The following is an 18512-nucleotide window of genomic DNA, read 5'->3' on the forward strand; positions in this document are numbered from 1 at the left end:
AACGGCTGGTAGGGACTACACGACATTCCTCCCGGGTTAGTGACATCAGCAACCCTAAAATGTACATAAGCCCTGCCCCCGGGACACGCAGTCCATGTTGAGAAGAGGAAAAGTTGTTGTATAAGCAGTGGCGGTTGGTAAAAAATATCTTAGGTGGGGCTGTGCCATATTCAGTCAGTGTCAATAGTCTGGTAACCACAAGAGCCATCAGGTCTTTTAGCATTGTGGCTCTTCCCCAAGACATCCGTCAAGTATCCACCCTTTTCTCATTCAAAAACCTCTTAAAACACTTTTTTTCCTTCTGAATGTTAGCCTACACTTCAGCTCACAGTCTGTAAAATTCTACCTTATTATACAGTATGTTGTTTGAATCCCTCTTTGTTTGTATCTTTAACCTAACTTTGTAAGTGATCTCTGTATTTTACTTTCTGCCCTTGGTGTGTATTGTGCTTTTATGTTGATTTTGTTCTATTCCTTAACCCAGTGGTAACCCAGTTTAAAGTGTTGTTCCGCATGAGGCTTTTAACATCCTTCTGCGTACCCCCTCTCTGCAGAAACAGCTTTTTCATTAAGGGACAATATTTGCCCCCTTAAATCGTTATTTCCAGTGCATGTTTTACCTTTATAAAATAAATAATGCTTTAAATAAAAAATGTTCAATGGAGAAATATGCAGTGATTGTAAAAACGAAGTGATGCTTTAAAATGTTAAATTAAATCCACCAGTAGGTGTCTTTATGAGTGAGTCATTTATTCATCAGTAGCGAAGCAAGTGGCTGTAAGTAATTATGAATGAATCATTGACTCTCACGATTTGTACAAAGCCGCAGATTCGTCCACAAACACTGTTGTGGCTCTCGTTGGAGCTATCGTTTTGTTGCAAAAAATACGGACAATACTGTGTTTAAAATGAACATCACTCAATATTAATACCTATCGTTTATTGAACTGTTGTATAAAATCAATGTCACATTTGAAATCGTGTGGATATTCGTATAATGTGATCAATATTAAACACAGGACCTGAAAAAGGGTATGTTTTTGTATTGATGAGAGTTTGAATCTTGAATTGATCTCTATGCACAGAGCTCTGTGTCTATATTTGTTCTTTGTGCTAGTACGTTAAGTGCTAAATCCCCACTTTTACAAAGGTACATTGTTGAGAATGGGAATAGGTCTATAGAGCGATTTGCAGACAGCATAATCTGCACGAAACATAGTGTAGAACAGGTGTGCCCAACCCTGCTCCTGCCGATCGACTGTCCTGCACAGTTCATCTCCAACCCTAATCAAACACACCTGAAGCAACCAATTAAGGTCTTCAGGATCTGAAGCAACTAATTAAGGTCTTCAGGATCACTTGAAAATTAAAGGCAGGTGTGTTTAATTAGGGTTGGAGATAAACTGTGCAGGACAGTCGATCGGCAGGAGCAGGGTTGGGCACCCCTGGTGTAGAACATGGTGCTCTGTAGCTTTAAATCCAACAGACTAAGTGATAAGAGCTGGCTTCTACACATGCGCGGGTATGGGTTACGGTGATGAAGCTAGATGCTTGCATGTCAAACTTCTGTGTCTTCTCTAGTAAAGTTATATGCATGTTGAACGAACCCTTTGCCTTGCCGCTCGTCACTCAAAAGTTGGTGTCAGAAGTGGTCCTCACGGAATCGTGAATGCAGCGAAGAAAAGAAGATACTCTTCCAACGAACATTCACACAGTAAGCCACCATCGTTCATTGCACAATAAAACATGGCTGAAGGATTTCGCAGAGCTGATTCACTTGTCTTTGATGGCAAAATCGCCGAAAATTGGCGTGTGTTTGAGCAGGAATTGACATATTCATTGCTGCTGCACACTCAGAGAAAGAGCCTCGCACAAAAGCTTTAATACTGCTTAATCTGGCTGTCTCGGAGGCCATTGAGCGCGAACGAACGTTCGTCTATGCACCCGCTGTTTATACGGGTGAGGGAGAAAACCGACAAATAATTACCCCGGCTGAGTCACGTGAGGACCCGGAATGTCTAAAACGCAAGTTTCGCGAACTTTGTAGTCCACAAACAAACATAATGATGGAAAGACACAAATTTAATTAAAGAAATCAAAGGGCAGGAGAGACAATAGATGCATATGTAACCGACCTACGAAACAAGGCACAGAGTTGCAGGTTTGGAGATTTACAAGAGGAACTGATAAGGGATCGACTGTGTGGGATACTCAATGATGGAATGAGAAAACTCCTGCTACGTGATGTAATAGAAATGTTAATAGTGATTGATCCCAAACAGGTATCATAAAAGAGAGAACCTATTCAATGTATAAAATATATGTGTGTACGTGCTGGTGCGTGACGTTTCAGGAACATATGGGACAGGACCTCTGACCTTAGGGACGGTCAGTTTGGGCCAGTTTATTTCAGTACCAGTTTGTGTCTTTAAGTAGAAACTGAACAGCAGTAAGGACCTTATCTGGGTGGGTGAAAGGTACAGCGGGTGAGGAGGAACCTTGAAAAGAGTATAAAGGCTGTCTCATATCTTCCTGTGGGGTGTCACTCTCTTGCACAGCGTAACTTCTGTGTACTAGACTGAACCTATTCTTGCAAGTCAAGTCAGTCAAGTCACCTTTATTTATATAGCGCTTTTACAATACAAATTGTTTCAAAGCAGCTTTACAGAGATAACAGGAAAGTAAAGTTGTAATAGTATTGTTAAATTCAAAATTAAATGTTAAATGTCCCCAACTAAGCAAGCCAAAAGCCAATGGCGAATGAAGGCGAAAAAAAAGGCAACAGTGGCAAGGAACCAAAACTCCATCAGTGACAGAATGGAGAAAAAAACCTTGGGAGAACCCAGGCTCAGTCGGGGGGCCAGTCCTCCTTTGGCCAACAAACGAACAGTATATGATTATGATTTAGGCGGCATAATAGGTCAGAAGTCAGATTGGATCAGAACTTTCACAATATTTATCCAGTTCATCTGGTTAGGGGTCGGAGTCATCACGCGGTATGGAGATGAGTTTGTTGAGGTGTCCATGAGGCCTTCACAGTGTTGATGACGCTGGCACTTCAGGGATGCGTTGTCGTCGTGTCCATGTGATGGTCCTTCATCAGATCTGGATATGGCCCGGATCCGGCGGTTTGCGGTAAACCTCGGGATAAACAGAGAGACTAATATTAGCGTAGACGCCATCCTTCTTATGATGTACAAAGTACATCAGGATTTATGGGAAGTGTTCCCGGTTCCGGCTGATCTAAACTATGCAGCCTAACATTGAATTATAGAAGTCTATAATGTGTTATGTGTATGCTAAGCCAAAGAGATGTGTTTTTAGTCTAGATTTGAACTGACAGACTGGGTCTGCTTCCCGGACAATGTTAGGAAGATTGTTCCAAAGTTTTGGTGCCATGTAGGAAAAGGATCTACCGCCAGCAGTCGATTTAGATATTCTAGGTATTTTCAACTGGCCAGAACTTTGAGATCACAATAGACGTGAAGGACTATAATGGGTTGAGAGATCGCTCAAGTACTGGGGAGCTAAACCATTTAGTGCTTTGTAAGTAATCTGCAATATTTTAAAATGTATACGATGTTTAATAGGGAGCCAATGCAGTGTTGACAGAACCGGGCTAATATGGTCATACTTCCTGGTTCTGGTAAGAACTCTAGCGGCTGCGTTTTGAACTAGCTGTAGTTTGTGTATTAAGCGTACAGGGCAACCACCCAGTAGAGCATTACAATAATCTAGCCTTGAGGTCATGAACGCATGAACTAATTGTTCCGCATTTGTCAATGAGAGCATATGACGTAATTTAGATATATTTTTAAGATGAAAAATGCGCTTTTACAGATACTAGACACGTGACTTTCAAATGAGAGATTGGTATCAAAGAGCACACCCAGGTTCCTAACTGACGACGAAGACTTGACAGAGCAGCCATCAAGTGTTAAACAATATTCTAGGTTATTGCGTGTGGAAGTTTTTTGTCCAATAATTAGAATCTCTGTTTTTTCAGAATTTAGTAGTAGTAAATTACTAGTCATTCAGTTTTTTATATCAGCTATGCATTCCGTTAATTTTGTGAATTGGTAAGTTTCGTTAGGTTTTGAGGAAATATAGAGCTGAGTATCATCAGCATAACAGTGAAAACTAATTCCATGTTTCCTAATGATATCTCCTAACGGTAGCATGTACAGAGTGAACAGCAGCGGTCCTAGTACTGAGCCTTGTGGTACGCCATACTGAACTTTTGACCGATAAGACATCTCTTCATTTACTGCTACAAACTGATAACGGTCAGATAAGTATGATTTAAACCATGCTAGTGCAATTCCACTAATGCCAACATAGTTTTCTAGTCTATTTAATAGAATGTTGTGGTCAATGGTGTCAAATGCAGCACTAAGATCGAGTAACACTAATAGAGAGATACAACCACGATCGGATGATAAAAGCAAATCATTTGTGACTCTAATGAGAGCTGTCTCAGTGCTATGGTACGGTCTAAATCCGGACTGAAAATCCTCGCAGATAGCATTTCCTTCAAGAAAGGAACACAGTTGTGAGGATACTGCCTTTTCTAATATCTTTGACAGAAAGGCAAATTCGAGATCGGCCTGTAATTGACTAATTCTGTAGGATCAAGTTGCATTTTTTTAACAAGCGGTTTAATCATAGCCAGCTTAAAGGGTTTTGGTACGTATCCTAGAGACAAAGACGAATTAATGATATTGAGAAGAGGATCTATGACTTCTGGAAGCATCTCTTTCAGTAGTTTAGTCGGTATAGGGTCTAACATACAAGTTGTTGATTTAGATGAGTTAACGATTTTGCAAAATTCTTCTTCTCCTATAGCAACAAATGAATCAAATTTTACCTCGGGGAGACTATAATGCACTCCCTGATGCGATACTGTAGTAGACGGTTGCATAGTTATAATTTTCTCCCTGATATTATCAATCTTATAAGTGAAGAAATTCATAAAGTCAATACTGCTGTGTTTCTTGGAAACTTCTGGGCTTGAAGCTTTCTTTTTCGTTAGTTTAGCCACTTTTTCAAATAAATACCTAGGATTATGTTTATTTTCTTCTAATAGGGTTGAAAAATAAGCAGATCTAGCAGCTTTTAAAGCCTCTCTGTAAGCAATCGAGCTCTCCTTCCATGCAATCCGAAATACCTCTAGTTTAGTTTTCTTCCAGTTGCGCTCCATTTTTCTGGCTGCTCTCTTAAGGGCCCGGGTGTGCTCATTGTACCACGGCGTTGGACTATTTTCTTTAATCTTCTTTAAGCGCAGCGGAGCAACTGTGTCTAAAGTGCTGGAAAATAGAGAGTTAAAACTTTCTGTTGCAATATCGAGTTCTGCTAAGCTATCTGGGATGCTGAGATGATGAAACTGATCAGGAAGATTATTGATAAAGCAATCTTTCGTGGCAGAAGTGATAGGTCTAACATATTTATAACACGGAGTCGGCTTTGCAGCCTTGGCTAAATGTAATTTACATGAGACTAGATAATGATCTGAGATGTCGTCGCTCTGCTGCAGTATTTCAATGGCATCAACATCTATTCCATGTGATAATATTAGATCTAGAGTATGATTACGACAATGAGTAGGTCCTGACACGTGTTGTCTAACTCCAATTGAGTTTACAATGGCAAGGCAAGGCAAGGCAAGTTTATTTATATAGCACATTTCATACACAATGGTAATTCAAAGTGCTTTACATAGAAGAAATTAAAATAATCAAAAGAAATCAGAATAATTAAAACAGTTTAGAATAAAAGATAAAATACAGAAATAATCAAATGAAATCAGAATAATTAAAACATAAAATAAAATACAGTGCAAACAGTCGGACGAACAGTGGCACAGTGCTCATTCAGTAAATGCACAGCTAAACAGATGTGTTTTGAGTCTGGATTTGATTGTGACTACTGTAGGAGCACATCTGATCTCTTCTGGAAGCTGGTTCCAGCTGCGGCTGGCATAGTAGCTAAAAGCAGACTCGCCATGCTTAGAGAGAACCCTTGGTATTTCTAGCCGATGTGATCCTAATGATCTGAGTGATCTGTTGGGTTTATATTCACTGAGCATATCTGCAATGTATTGAGGTCCTAGGCCATTGAATGATTTATATACCAGTAATAATACCTTAAAATCAATCCTAAATGTAACTGGCAGCCAGTGTAAAGACCTGAGGACTGGTGTGATGTGTTCACATTTTCTGGTTCTGCTCAGAATCCTAGCGTCAGCGTTCTGTATGAGCTGCAACTGTCTTATGGTCTTTTTGGGAAGGCCAGTGAGAAGTCCATTACAATAATCCACCCTACTGGTGATGAAAGCATGCACAAGTTTTTCTAAGTCTTGACTGGAAACAAAGCATCTAATTCTTGCAATATTTTTCAGGTGATAGTATGCTGATTTAGTTATTGCTTTGACATGACTACTGAAACTAAGGTCTGACTCTAGAGACACACCAAGATTCCTGACTTGATTTTTAGTTGTTTGACCCCTAGACTGAAGGTATGCGTTCACCTTGAGAACTTCATCTTTGTTTCCAAACGCAATGACTTCAGTTTTGTCTTTGTTTAACTGAAGAAAGTTTTGGCACATCCAATTGTTTACTTCATCAATGCATTGGCAAAGGGAGTCAATGGGGCTGTAATCGTTAGGCGATAGGGATAAGTAGAGCTTGTCGTCTGCATAGCTGTGGTAAGCGATTTGGTTCTTTCTCATTATTTGGCTCATTGGGAGCATGTACAGGTTGAATAGGAGTGGCGCAAGAATTGAGCCTTGCGGGACTCCGCATGTCATGGATGTCCACTCAGACTTATGGTCTCCTATACTCACATAATAACCTCTGCCACCTAAGTATGACCTGAACCATTTTAGGACTATCCCAGAAAGCCCGACCCAGTTTTCCAGCCTGTCAAGAAGTATTTTGTGATCGACAGTGTCAAATGCAGCACTGAGGTCGAGTAGTACCAGCACTGATAATTTGCCTGTATCAGTATTTAAGCGAATATCATTTATTATTTTTATGAGCGCGGTCTCTGTACTGTGGTGCGGTCGGAAACCAGATTGAAAATGGTCAAAGTATCCATTCGAGCTTAAGAATTTGTTCAGCTGATTGAAGACAACTTTTTCAATGATCTTGCCTATGAAAGGAAGATTTGAGATCGGTCTATAGTTGTTTAATATGGTCTTATCCAGATTGCTCTTTTTCAGGAGGGGCTTGACAACAGCAGTTTTCAGGGAGGTCGGAAAACTCCCAGAGAGAAGTGAGGCATTTACCACTTCTAGGAGATCTGCTTCTAAGCTGTGTAACACATTTTTGAAAAAAGATGTGGGAAGTGCGTCAAGGGCGCAGGTTGATGTTTTTAGGTGCTGTACGGTTTCTTCCAAAATTTTGCCATCAATTTCTTTGAAATCAGACATAGTGGCTACTTTCTCAGGCTGTTGTCTGATCTGCCTGACCCCAGCGCAACTCAAGGATGAGCTGATCACCTTTCTGATATTATTGATTTTCTCAGAGAAGAAAGAAGCAAACTCACTGCACTTTCCCACTGAGAGCATTTCACTGGGAATCTGGCTTTCGGGGTTTGTCAGTCTCTCTACTGTAGCAAAAAGAGTGCGCGTGTTGTTTATATTGCTGTTTATAATATTCAAGAAGAAAGTCTGTCTAGCTTTGCCTAGCTCCTTATTGAAAGCATGGATGCTGTCTTTGTAGATGTTATAATGGACTACAAGTTTTGTCTTCCGCCACATGCGCTCTGCTTTTCTGCATTGTCTTTTCATATTTTGCACTGCTGTTGAGTTTCTCCAAGGTGCTTTTTGTCTGCCACTCTTCTTCCTGACTTTCACAGGAGCAATATCATCAATTACACTCTTAACTTTTGAGTTAAAAGAATCAAGGAGAAAATCAACAGAGTCAGCAGATATGCTTGGTGTTAAAGATATAGCCTTCATAAATAGTACACTAGTGTTCTCATTTAAGCATCTCCTCTTGACAGACACAGATCAAGCTTCAATGGCAGGAGAGATCAATATATCAAAGAAAATACAAAAATGATCAGACAGTGCTACATCCTTAATAACAATTGATGAAATGTTTAGACCTCTACTGATAAGTAAATCTAGAGTGTGTCCACGATTATGTGTGGGTCCATGTACATGCTGAGTCAGATCAAAAGTTTTTAAAACAGTTTTGATTTCTTTTGCCATATTGTTTTCTGCATTATCTATGTGAATGTTAAAATCTCCAGCAATGGCAAAGCATTCAAACTCTGAGGAAATTGTTGATAACAGTTCTGTTAAGTTCTCAGCAAACGCTGGAGAGTATTTTGGAGGCCTGTAAACAATGACAAGTAAAATGCGTGGAGCACCTTTTAACACAATACCCATATATTCGAAAGACGGGTAATTCCCAAATGATATTTGCTTACATTGATAGACATCTTTATAAACAGCACCTAAACCTCCGCCTCTTCTGACAGCTCTGCAGACACTCATAAAAGTAAAGTTAGGAGGGGCTGTTTCATTGAGGACTGTTGCACTGCAACTTTCTTCTAGCCAAGTTTCATTTAGCAACATAAAATCCAGGTTGTATGTGGTTATTAAGTCGTTGACTAAAAGTGATTTATTTTTAAGTGAACGGATTTTTAAAAGTGCTAACTTAACAGTCTTACTTTTTGTCCCCACAGCAATCTTGGTATGTCGTGTAATAGGCACCAGATTAGATGGGTTTGCTGTACGGCTTTTGAAGGTCTTAGACTTTCTATCATGTAATCGAACAGCAATAGAAAAAGATACAGGCACACTGGGTTCCCGCTTGTTCCGTAAACATTTGAGAAAGTTATTGTTATCATAGCGGGGACCCGACACATATCACTGAGAGCTGGTATCAGTTGTTTTTGGTTCACCTCAAGCCGCTGGAGGAGGGTGTGGGCCCTGGCGCTGTGGCAGAGGCCGAAGAGCTCTCACAGGGGGAGGGGGAGGGCAAGCTGGGCCCGTAGGCTTTGGTGGTTGTGGGGCCTGGCGTTTTTTGGTTGGTATCTGGGGGCTCGCAGCAAAAGAGTGGGATAGTCTAGTTCCAGCATGCACCAGTTGTTCCATTTTCTCTGAGAAGCACAAAAGTGGAGATGCTGGAGAGAGTGATAACGTTTCCGGTGAGAGGAATTGCTGCTCTGGTGTTATTGGAGGCTGTAATATGCTGTCCTGGTTTCCCTGGCTGTTTTCCAGAAAGTCGTCCTTGGGTGCTGTATCTTGGAGCAGTGCTGGTATGTCACAGTCTGTCTGTGATGAGCTCTGTGGGCAGGGGTCAGCTGAGATTGTGTCCATGAGCAGAGGTTGTTGTGGCTGAGTGGTGTTATCACTGTCCTTGTGTGATGTGTCAACCGCATGTCCATTCAGGTGCTGAAGTGAAATCCTGTGGTCATTCATACTGTATCCAGGTGTGTGTGTGCCATTCAGGTTGAGTGGATTGGCACACATTGCAGAAGGATGACGGAGGGAGAAGTAGATATTGTCCTTTAGCACTCTTGAACCAAGTTTGTTTGGGTGGTGGCCATTCTGTTGAAACAGTTGCCTCTGACTCCAGAAAAGATTGAAGTTGTCAATAAAGTTCACTCCTTTTATATTGCAGGTTTTTTGCAGCCATGTATTAAGCCCAAGCAACCGTGAAAACCTGTTTGTTCCTCTTGCTGGGAGTGGTCCACTGATGAATGTTTGAACTTTCAGTCTTTTAAGTGTTTCAAAAAGTTCATTGATATCCTTTTTAAGAAGTTCCGACTGCTCTTTATGAATATCATTCTTCCCCACATGAATGATGAGTCGATTTGCAGTCTTATGTTTCATCAGAATGTTCTCAAGTTCCCTGTTTACATCAGATGTTGTTGCTTGTGGAAGGCAGCACGTTGTTGTATCCCTGCTATTAATGTTTCTGATTATGGAGTCGCCCACTATCAGAGTCCTGGGCCCGGCTGCGCTCTGAGCTGAGTGCCGCTGTCTGCTCGACCTTGAGCCCCAGTTAGCATCAGTGTTAGCTACTGGCTGATTCAGTCTGTGTTCGATCACATTCATCAAATTTGGGGATTCCTCATTCATTAATACTTCAAATCTGTTCTCAAGATGTATAGGCGGTGGTAGGAGACCAGTGTTTGCAGTCCTTGTCAGAGCCGTATCTGGGGTAGAGGATGCTACTGCAGTAATATGTGATGCTCGTGACAATCTGATGTCTCGGGTGCCTTTGGGTCTCGCACCCTGTTTGTGCCATCGATTAGTAAAACGATCGGCTTGTTTCTCTACACTCAGTATGGCCTGTCGAGAAACACTAGATTCATGGGACTCACCGGCTGTATGCTGAGGACGTCCATGACGAAGCTCTGTTGTGTGTTCCGTCTGGTTTGGTGGTCCCGCAATTAACTTTGTTTCAAGAATTGCAATCCTTTGTAAAAGTCTGTGGCAGTTGGAGCAGCAAGTAGATTCCAGAGGAGGCATTTTCTTATCCTTATGAATGTAGGCAGTTGTGTTTTCTCTTCCCCAGAATGTAAGCTTTCAGTGGGAGGCTGGTCGAATAAAATAATTCTGCTTTTTTTTGTAGTAATCCAAGCGTTTGAGCACTGTGCTGATTTGCTGAAGTTAAAATTAGATGATAAAAGGAGATAAAATGTAGAAATATAAAAGCGATAGAGCAAAGCGCGGAGCAGTAAGCGAGAGCGTCCGAACAGTAGCTGAGCAGGAAGTGCCTACAATGTCTTTAAATGCCAATCCCAATCCATCTTTTTCATTATCTACATGTATATTAAAATCACCAACAATTAGTACTTTATCTGCAGCCAATACTAATTCTGATAGAAAGTCAGCAAATTCTTTGATAAAGTCTTTATGGTGCCCTGGTGGCCTGTATACAGTAGCCAGCAGAATTCTCAAACGTGATTTATCGTTTACACTATATATTTTTACATTAAGCACCAACACTTCTAAAGAATTATATTTAAAACTAGATTTTTTAGTGGTTTTGAAAATATTACTATAAATTACTGCAACACCTCCCCCTTTGCCTTTCGGACGAGGTTCATGTTTATAACAGTAATCTTGGGGGTGCACTCATTTAAAGTAATGTAATCGTTTGGTTTTAGCCAGGTTTCTGTCATACACAGCACATCTAGGTTATAGTCTGAAATCATATCATTGACAATAAGTGCTTTTGAAGTAAGGGATCGAATATTCAGCAACCCAAGCTTTATCGTTTGCTCATCTGTATTATATCTGTTTTTTATTTGTTGAACATCAATTAAATTTTTAACCTTAGATAGGTTTGGACGTTTTTTGTATTTCCAAATTCGGGGAACAGACACAGTCTCTATATCATGATATCTAGGTGAAAGAGCCTCTATGTGATGGGATTTATCTGACCTTGGTGACCCGAGGCCGCTAGCAGACGGTCGGTTTAGCCAGTTTGTCTGCTTCCTGACCTGAGCCCCAGATTGTCATGTTTTATCTCTAAGACTATGAGCCAAATTACTAGACAGAAGAGCAGCACCATCCCAGGAGGGATGAATACCATCTCTTTTCAACAGGCCAGGTTTGCCCCCAAAACTTTTCCAATTATCTACAAATTCTATATTATTTTGCGGACACCACTTAGACAGCCAGCCATTGAGTGAACACAATCTCATCACTCCTTCGAACAGGAAGGGGGCCAGAGCAAATTACAGTGCCTGACATTGTACTTGCGAGTTCAAACACCTCTTTAATGTTAATTTTGGTGATCTCCGACTGGCGAAGTCGAACATCATTAGTGCCGACGTGAATAATAATCTTAGAGAATTTACGATTAGCATTAGCCAGCACTTTTAAATTTGCTTTGATGTCAGGCGCTCTGGTTCCCGGCAAACATGTGACTATGTTGGCTGGTGTCTCTATTTTCACGTTCCGTGTGATCGAATCGCCAATTACCAGGGCACAATCAACAGAATTCTCAGTGGGTGTTTCACTGAGTGAGGCAAATCGATTTGTTGTGGTTATCGGAACGGAAGAGTGTTTATTTGATCCGCGACTAGAGCGATCCCTCACAGTCACCCATATGCCTGGCTGCACAGGCAATAATTCAGCCGGAACCGAATCATGTAAAGGGTTCACTATGCTAGGCGCATCCAAAATAGTATCTAAAGCTCTTGCACACTTACTATCCTCAATTAAAGTTTGGATGCGTGTCTCTAGTTCTGAAATCTTCTCCGTCAGCCTGACTGTTTCCTTGCATTTATCACATATATATCCTATATTGCCGACGGGGAAGGCTATACTAAACATGTGGCATGAAGTGCAGGTGACAATAACAGGACAAGACATTACTCACCGTGTTTGTTGACTGATTCTTACTCACCTGGGCTTTTATGAACTCAGAGGCGTGGGCGCGCGAGAGAAAAATAAATAAATAAACTGAGCACACGGGTGGCGCGTTAACAGACTAGCGAGTTACTAGTGTGTCGTGCTAAGAATAACGGAAGCTAGCGAATAAGTAAGCTGTAATTAGTAGTATACACAATTAGAAATGATAGTAAATGATGGTTCAAAACAGAAAGAAATACGAAGCTAATACGAGGCTTAGACGGAGCTTACAGCCTCGAAGCAGACAAAACAGCAGGCAGCGAGGCAGACAGGAGCAGATAGATAGCTGCCTAGATCAATGTAACCCAGGGTTAAGAAATTAACAGGACATTAGGAGGGAATAGAACCAAATTGGGATTGCAGGTACAGATAAAAAAAATGGAGATTGGGGGGTGGGTTCAATATGTGCTCCCACGTGCAGAAGGTAATTTTCCGCTAACATTTACCGACCTGAAGGGGAGTGGATAACTATTTTGGGAAATATGTGTAGTTTTTTCCCACATTTCATATATACTGTATATGTTAATCTGTGATTGAAAACTATAAAAAAATGTGTCGGTAATGTGACTTCAGAAGAGGTATTAGCACCCAGCCCTTTATTATGTTTGAATTGCAGAAAGGTTATAAAGACATCTGTTAACTCCAGTTCTGAGTGCCTGTTGTATAATCGCTGACATTCATGTTAGCCTAAATTAGGCTTACTGTTCAAATAAGATAAATAAATTTCAAAACAAGATTTTTGCATTTGTGTGGTTGCTTTTTCAATGATGTAACATAGTTGCATAGACATAGACAAGACTCCGTTAAATGATTCATTGTAAGTTAAGCAGTGCGTATTGTTATACCCCATCCATACACCCGGAACCCCTCTAATGCTCTAAAACCTTCTCAGGATACACAAAGGGAAGGACCACACACAGTTCTTAAAAAATAAACATGATGGACTGAGTGACTTCAATGACATATTTATTCAATTTATTTCACACATTTAATATACAGATTCTAAGTTACCGTTTGGCTTACTTACCTACACCACCTTCTCAGCTGCAGGTGGAGATCTGAGCTACATGAAGTTAAACTGATGACTGTTTAAAATTCCTGTGATGTTATACCCTATACCGGGTGGGTGGGCGGGCAAGTAAACAAAACAAAGAAACAAACATTTTTTTATTTAGATATGATTTTCTTTGAAAGTTGTGAATATTCAAAGTTGTTTTGGAAGTTTACATTAAGCTTGAAGAAAATGAACTGATGGCACATGGCTGCAGTATAATTAGGTTATTAATTTGTTAATTGTAAACTGTCGGAAGTCACTGAGATTACTATGCAGACTAAAACAAGATTTCAGTATTTATAATGTAATAACTGGGACTGTTAAAATAAAAATGGATGGTAGACTTGAACTGGGTGACAATCAAATGATTGTTGCTTCAGTGGCTCCCCAATAACTGAGGTTGACTGCATGTCACTGTCAGTCAGGTAAGTATAGTGAACTATTCTCCATAGGCACAATAACAAAGATTCACACCATGCTATGGGATTTTACTGTTCTAGCAGACAACTCTCAGGCCTGCTCACAAATGATATAGCGACTGCAAGTAAGTTTTGAAAATGATCTGCTGTTTTTGTAAATTTAGATTTGATGTATTGGGTTTCAGTGGTTCTGATCTTTTTGAAATATGCTGGGCAGAGGTACAGCTCTAGATCCACATGTTACTAAAATGACAGTGAAGCTGCCCACGTCATTATCTTATTAATGTTGATCACAGTGAGCCATAGCTGACTGTAAACCTTTCTCCAAGTGTTTCTTAAATACTAACTATTTTTAAACCAACCTTCAATACTTGTATTCAGTCAACAGCCTCCCCTCCCTAATGATCTCTCTCATCTGGCTGATCTGAACACAGCCTTATCCACGCTAATCCTGGTCGGGTTTGACACTCTCTCACTGGACTATGGCCAGGGACCCCCTGCCATGTACAAAACTGTCTGGAATGGGGGAAGAGAGGACTGGGGTATCCAGCACCAGGTGGCTAGTGATGGGGGTGATTTAAGGGAAAGAAGCCCCCCACTGGCACCCTTGACATTAGGTAGTCCTCCCTTGAAATGCGGTGGAAGAGGTCCTGCAAATCTGCAGAGTTGGTTGGACATGTGGCATGCTCTGAGGTTGACCTGAAAATGAGCATTGTAAAGTTCAGAAATCCTTTGCGTTGGAGCCTCAAGTGAAATTATGTTATTTTCTGCTATTATAGATCATCATGTAGCAAGAGCACAATAGATTAGGGTAAATTAAAGACATTAGGGGTTTGATGTAAAAATAAATATAATAGTAGTTGAGTTTCTGCTATGATTTAAAAAGTTTCAATTAATTTTACATTAAGTCTAAAAGGCCAGGAAATCTATGGCTAACGTTCCATACATTTGATATCGACATCTACCAAAACCATTTCATTAATAAATCTGAGGCCTAAGTGAGGAGGAGGAGGAGGATGAAATAGTAGATTCTTTACTACCATGAAGTCACAACAAAACCCCCAAATTAACATTTATTATTTTTTAGCTGACACTTTATTCCAAATTCCTGAATGACTATATATGTCATATATATATAGGGGCGGCTGTCGCTCAGGAGGTAGATTGGGTTGCCCGTTTATTGGAAGGCCCTGATGGCTATTCCACCAGTAGATTTAGTTTCTTTTTGAGCATTTAGGCTCAGTGTATGAATGTGTGTGAATGGTGAATGCGATGTAGTGTAAACGCGCTTTGAGTGGTCGCAAAGACTAGAAAGGCGCTATACAAATACAGATCATTTACATATATGTACTGTATATATTCAAAAAGAACATATTTGTGGAGTTTTGTTCTTGGAAAAAAAACAGATGTGATAGGACACAGGGTGTGTGTCAGGAGGAATTTATATAGTGTATTTTTTAACTACCTGCCCACTCTGAAACATGACAACATCACATGACTGAGAGAAAAAGCTTTACAATCTGTACTACATACAACTGAAACTGTGCTCTGAAGCTTTTTAAGCTTTTCCTGCAAATACATGCATTGAGTGGGGGTGGGTACTGATAACAACTGCTCATGCAAACTACAGTTTCTATTGAGGGGTGTGGATAATGTTTTGACAAAATCTGACATTCACCTGTAATGACACGAACCTTGCCATTTATGCAGGCAAACTGATACGTAGGTCCAACATGCTGGACTCGGCCCACACAGACCGCGTTGGCCCACAAGTTCCTCTCCTCAGCACTATGACAATGGTTGCACAATCCATCGCGAACCACCTGCCCACAAACAGGTCACAAAGGAAAGATGATTATGTTTAAAATCTACACAAGACACGATTTAGCTGTGTGTGATACATAATTTTTTACTTCTGAGTAATGATGATGTTGGATGTGTAGTGACATACTTGTGCTGCCTTCAGACTTGGTAAAGAGGATTCCTTCAGGTCATCTTGCGGTTTAAGGGATTCATGGACTTAGAGATTTCAGTTGCTGCGATGTTCATCCTGCATAGGAAGAAAAAAGAGCTGCCAGGTGATGCATAAACATTAAAGCCTTAAGGAACTCTACAATTATAACACCATTAACCACTATTATTTTAGAAGAAAACATTGTACATCTTATAACAATGGACACAGGATTGTCAGTGTCAAATAACATTCATCATTTTGAATGCATTGAAATTATGCAAACGCAGTGCACATGGAGGGGCTTGTTCACTCTGTAGTGGTTACAAAAAGGAGAATGAGAAAAAATATTCAAAATAAAGTTTACAAAATGATAGAAAGTTTGTATATGTGCTACTGACAAAACCTAAACGTCTACTAAATACATGTTTTTGAAGATACTGGATCCGTTTCTAGTTTTTGCTTTATAATACATACATTATGTCTTGTACTGAATGTCCACATTTGTACTCACATGTCATACTCTCCTTCTGTCTCTGTGTTACTGACAGTATCCCAGGCAGTCCTCAGTACCTTGAACACCTCTACAGCTCCTAGGGGTTTATTCTTATCTGGATGGTCCTGAAACAGAAAGGCAAGAAGAAAAGGTCGCATGAGTAAAGGAGAAAAGTTCAGCCTCAGATACAATTTACAGCTCATTAATTCTAGCATCCCATAGCTGAAGCTACATACACACACACCTGGATAGTCAGTTGTCTGTTAAGGGGTTGAGCTCGTCCTCTGGTACCTAAGCCAAGGCCAGCAGTCTCTCCAGGAACGGTCTAAAGTGACTCAGAGCTGCACTGTGGTACATGGCCATTCCTTCTGAACCGGTTTCAGACTCGCTCCATTAGAGACACCGTCTTCATCCAAAAACTAAAAAACTGTCAAATAGCGTTTTGCCGTCTGTACACCAAGGTGGACAAACACAGTCTTTGCCCACATGGAATGGAGCATAATCAAAGTACAGAAAAGTTTAAAACAAGATAAGGCACATGTCTTTACCCATTTCACTGACCTAACAATTGTATTCACCAGGTCTGTTTCTGCATGTGAAAGTGTCTGTCTGCCTTCAATCCTACTTTAAATGTGATTTTCACACGAAGCAGCTGGCCAAAGTTGTAATGTTGAATTCTTTGGGTCTCTATACATACTCTGTGACTCCACTATGGTTAGTTTAAGTGACAAGAATGTCACCTATCACATGGACTATTTGAAAGCCAAGACAAGCTGGTTGCCTGTCCACCTGTGGCTTCGATTCTGATGATGGTGGTTACGCCTGTAGTTCTTTTTGTACTAGCCACCACTACTTGACATAACAGTAAAATAAGATTTTTGTCTTATGTGAAACACATGAAATAAAGTAAGCAAGTGATTCGTCCCATTTCCTTCTCTGGGTTTGCATGAGTGTTCACTAATTCTGGTGTGGTGTTGAAAAGGGTCTTGGCATTAACAGTAAGTGGTCTTTTGGCAGAAACAAAGGGTGACATTCATGCAGTTGGCTACTGAAACACATTTGGGCGGATGATATTCCTCAGTGATACATACAAGTCAAGTGCTTGTGACATACTCATTGGGAAGCCGAAGCCTGATTATTCCATCATTATTGTGAACATATCGAATATGTCCTCATCACATGGAACTGCACTAAGAAACTTGCATCTCTCTTTGCAACTGGCTAAGTCATCAGTGAGCGGAAGAAGAAGGTCCTCTGCGCCCCACAGGTGAGGTGCCAGATACATGAGATTAGGTATTCCTGATGGGACATTGATGTTTTTAGAGGGCCGGATGCGATGTGCGTTCCAAACATCTCTTATTTCATTCAAGTCCTCCTGTAAAATAAATGGAATTGAGAAGGGGGGGGGGGGGGGGGGGGGGGGGTCTTACACCATGTGTTTGACTAGTAGCGCTTTATTAATAGATATTCGGCATTATGGGGTTGCATCACAGCATCATTAGCTGAAATCAAATAACGGCTAAATATACCAGGCATGTTTTGCGCACCCACATATTCTAACAGTGGATTCAGTGAGCTACCAAGCACACCAACCGGACACTGACAATTATTATACTCTACTATAATTATTATACTATACTACAATTACTATAAATATAAAAACAAGGTTAAGTTGTTATACATTTTTTCACCGTAGCAAACCCTGGCAACTACAATACAAGTATTGGCCTACCTACCGTGCGTAAAGATGCACAAAACTCATTTAATAAAACAGGTAGCCATCCCCTCAATAAAATATATGAGCCCGCTGTTTGAATATAGCCCATGGAAATTTTAGTAACTCTTTGCATTGTTTATGAGGTTGCTAGGTTATATCAATGTGTAAAATGATGCCAATCAATGCATACAACATGATTTAGTCATAGTCCAGGGTTCAAGTTATAATCTGTGCTTCGTGGGGCTCTCTACCTAACGTTACCGGCGGATATATAAATAATAAGGGGAGAGAGCGAGGGATTATTGCTTATTACGTGGTCCAACATTTCCCTCTTTCACACACACGCAAACGCACAAACACACACACAGCAGTCTGATGTCACAGCAAACAGATGTCTGCGATATATTTTACGCACTGCTGGCCGCCGGTTCACAGTGCACAGTTAAGTGTATTATAATATGCAGCGCTGTAATAATTAGAGGATGCATTATAA

At 40.5% G+C, this 18512-nt stretch overlaps 1 long non-coding RNA gene across 1 annotated transcript; it reads right to left on the reverse strand.

Moving 5' to 3' along the window:
* Nucleotides 1-13909: 13909 nt before the first annotated feature.
* Nucleotides 13910-16397, reverse strand: LOC143756027 (uncharacterized). The gene is made up of 4 exons (XR_013209748.1): nt 16321-16397; nt 15807-15905; nt 15534-15678; nt 13910-14554 (listed from the first exon to the last, which is right to left on the reverse strand). It is a non-coding gene; the product is annotated as an uncharacterized LOC143756027 (long non-coding RNA).
* Between the last annotated feature and the right edge of the window lie 2115 nt (nt 16398-18512).

Source organism: Siphateles boraxobius, unplaced genomic scaffold (assembly GCF_051911475.1).
Source record: "Siphateles boraxobius isolate OS27281-9 unplaced genomic scaffold, OSU_SipBor_1 107, whole genome shotgun sequence".
Classification (NCBI taxonomy): Eukaryota; Metazoa; Chordata; class Actinopteri; order Cypriniformes; family Leuciscidae; genus Siphateles; species Siphateles boraxobius.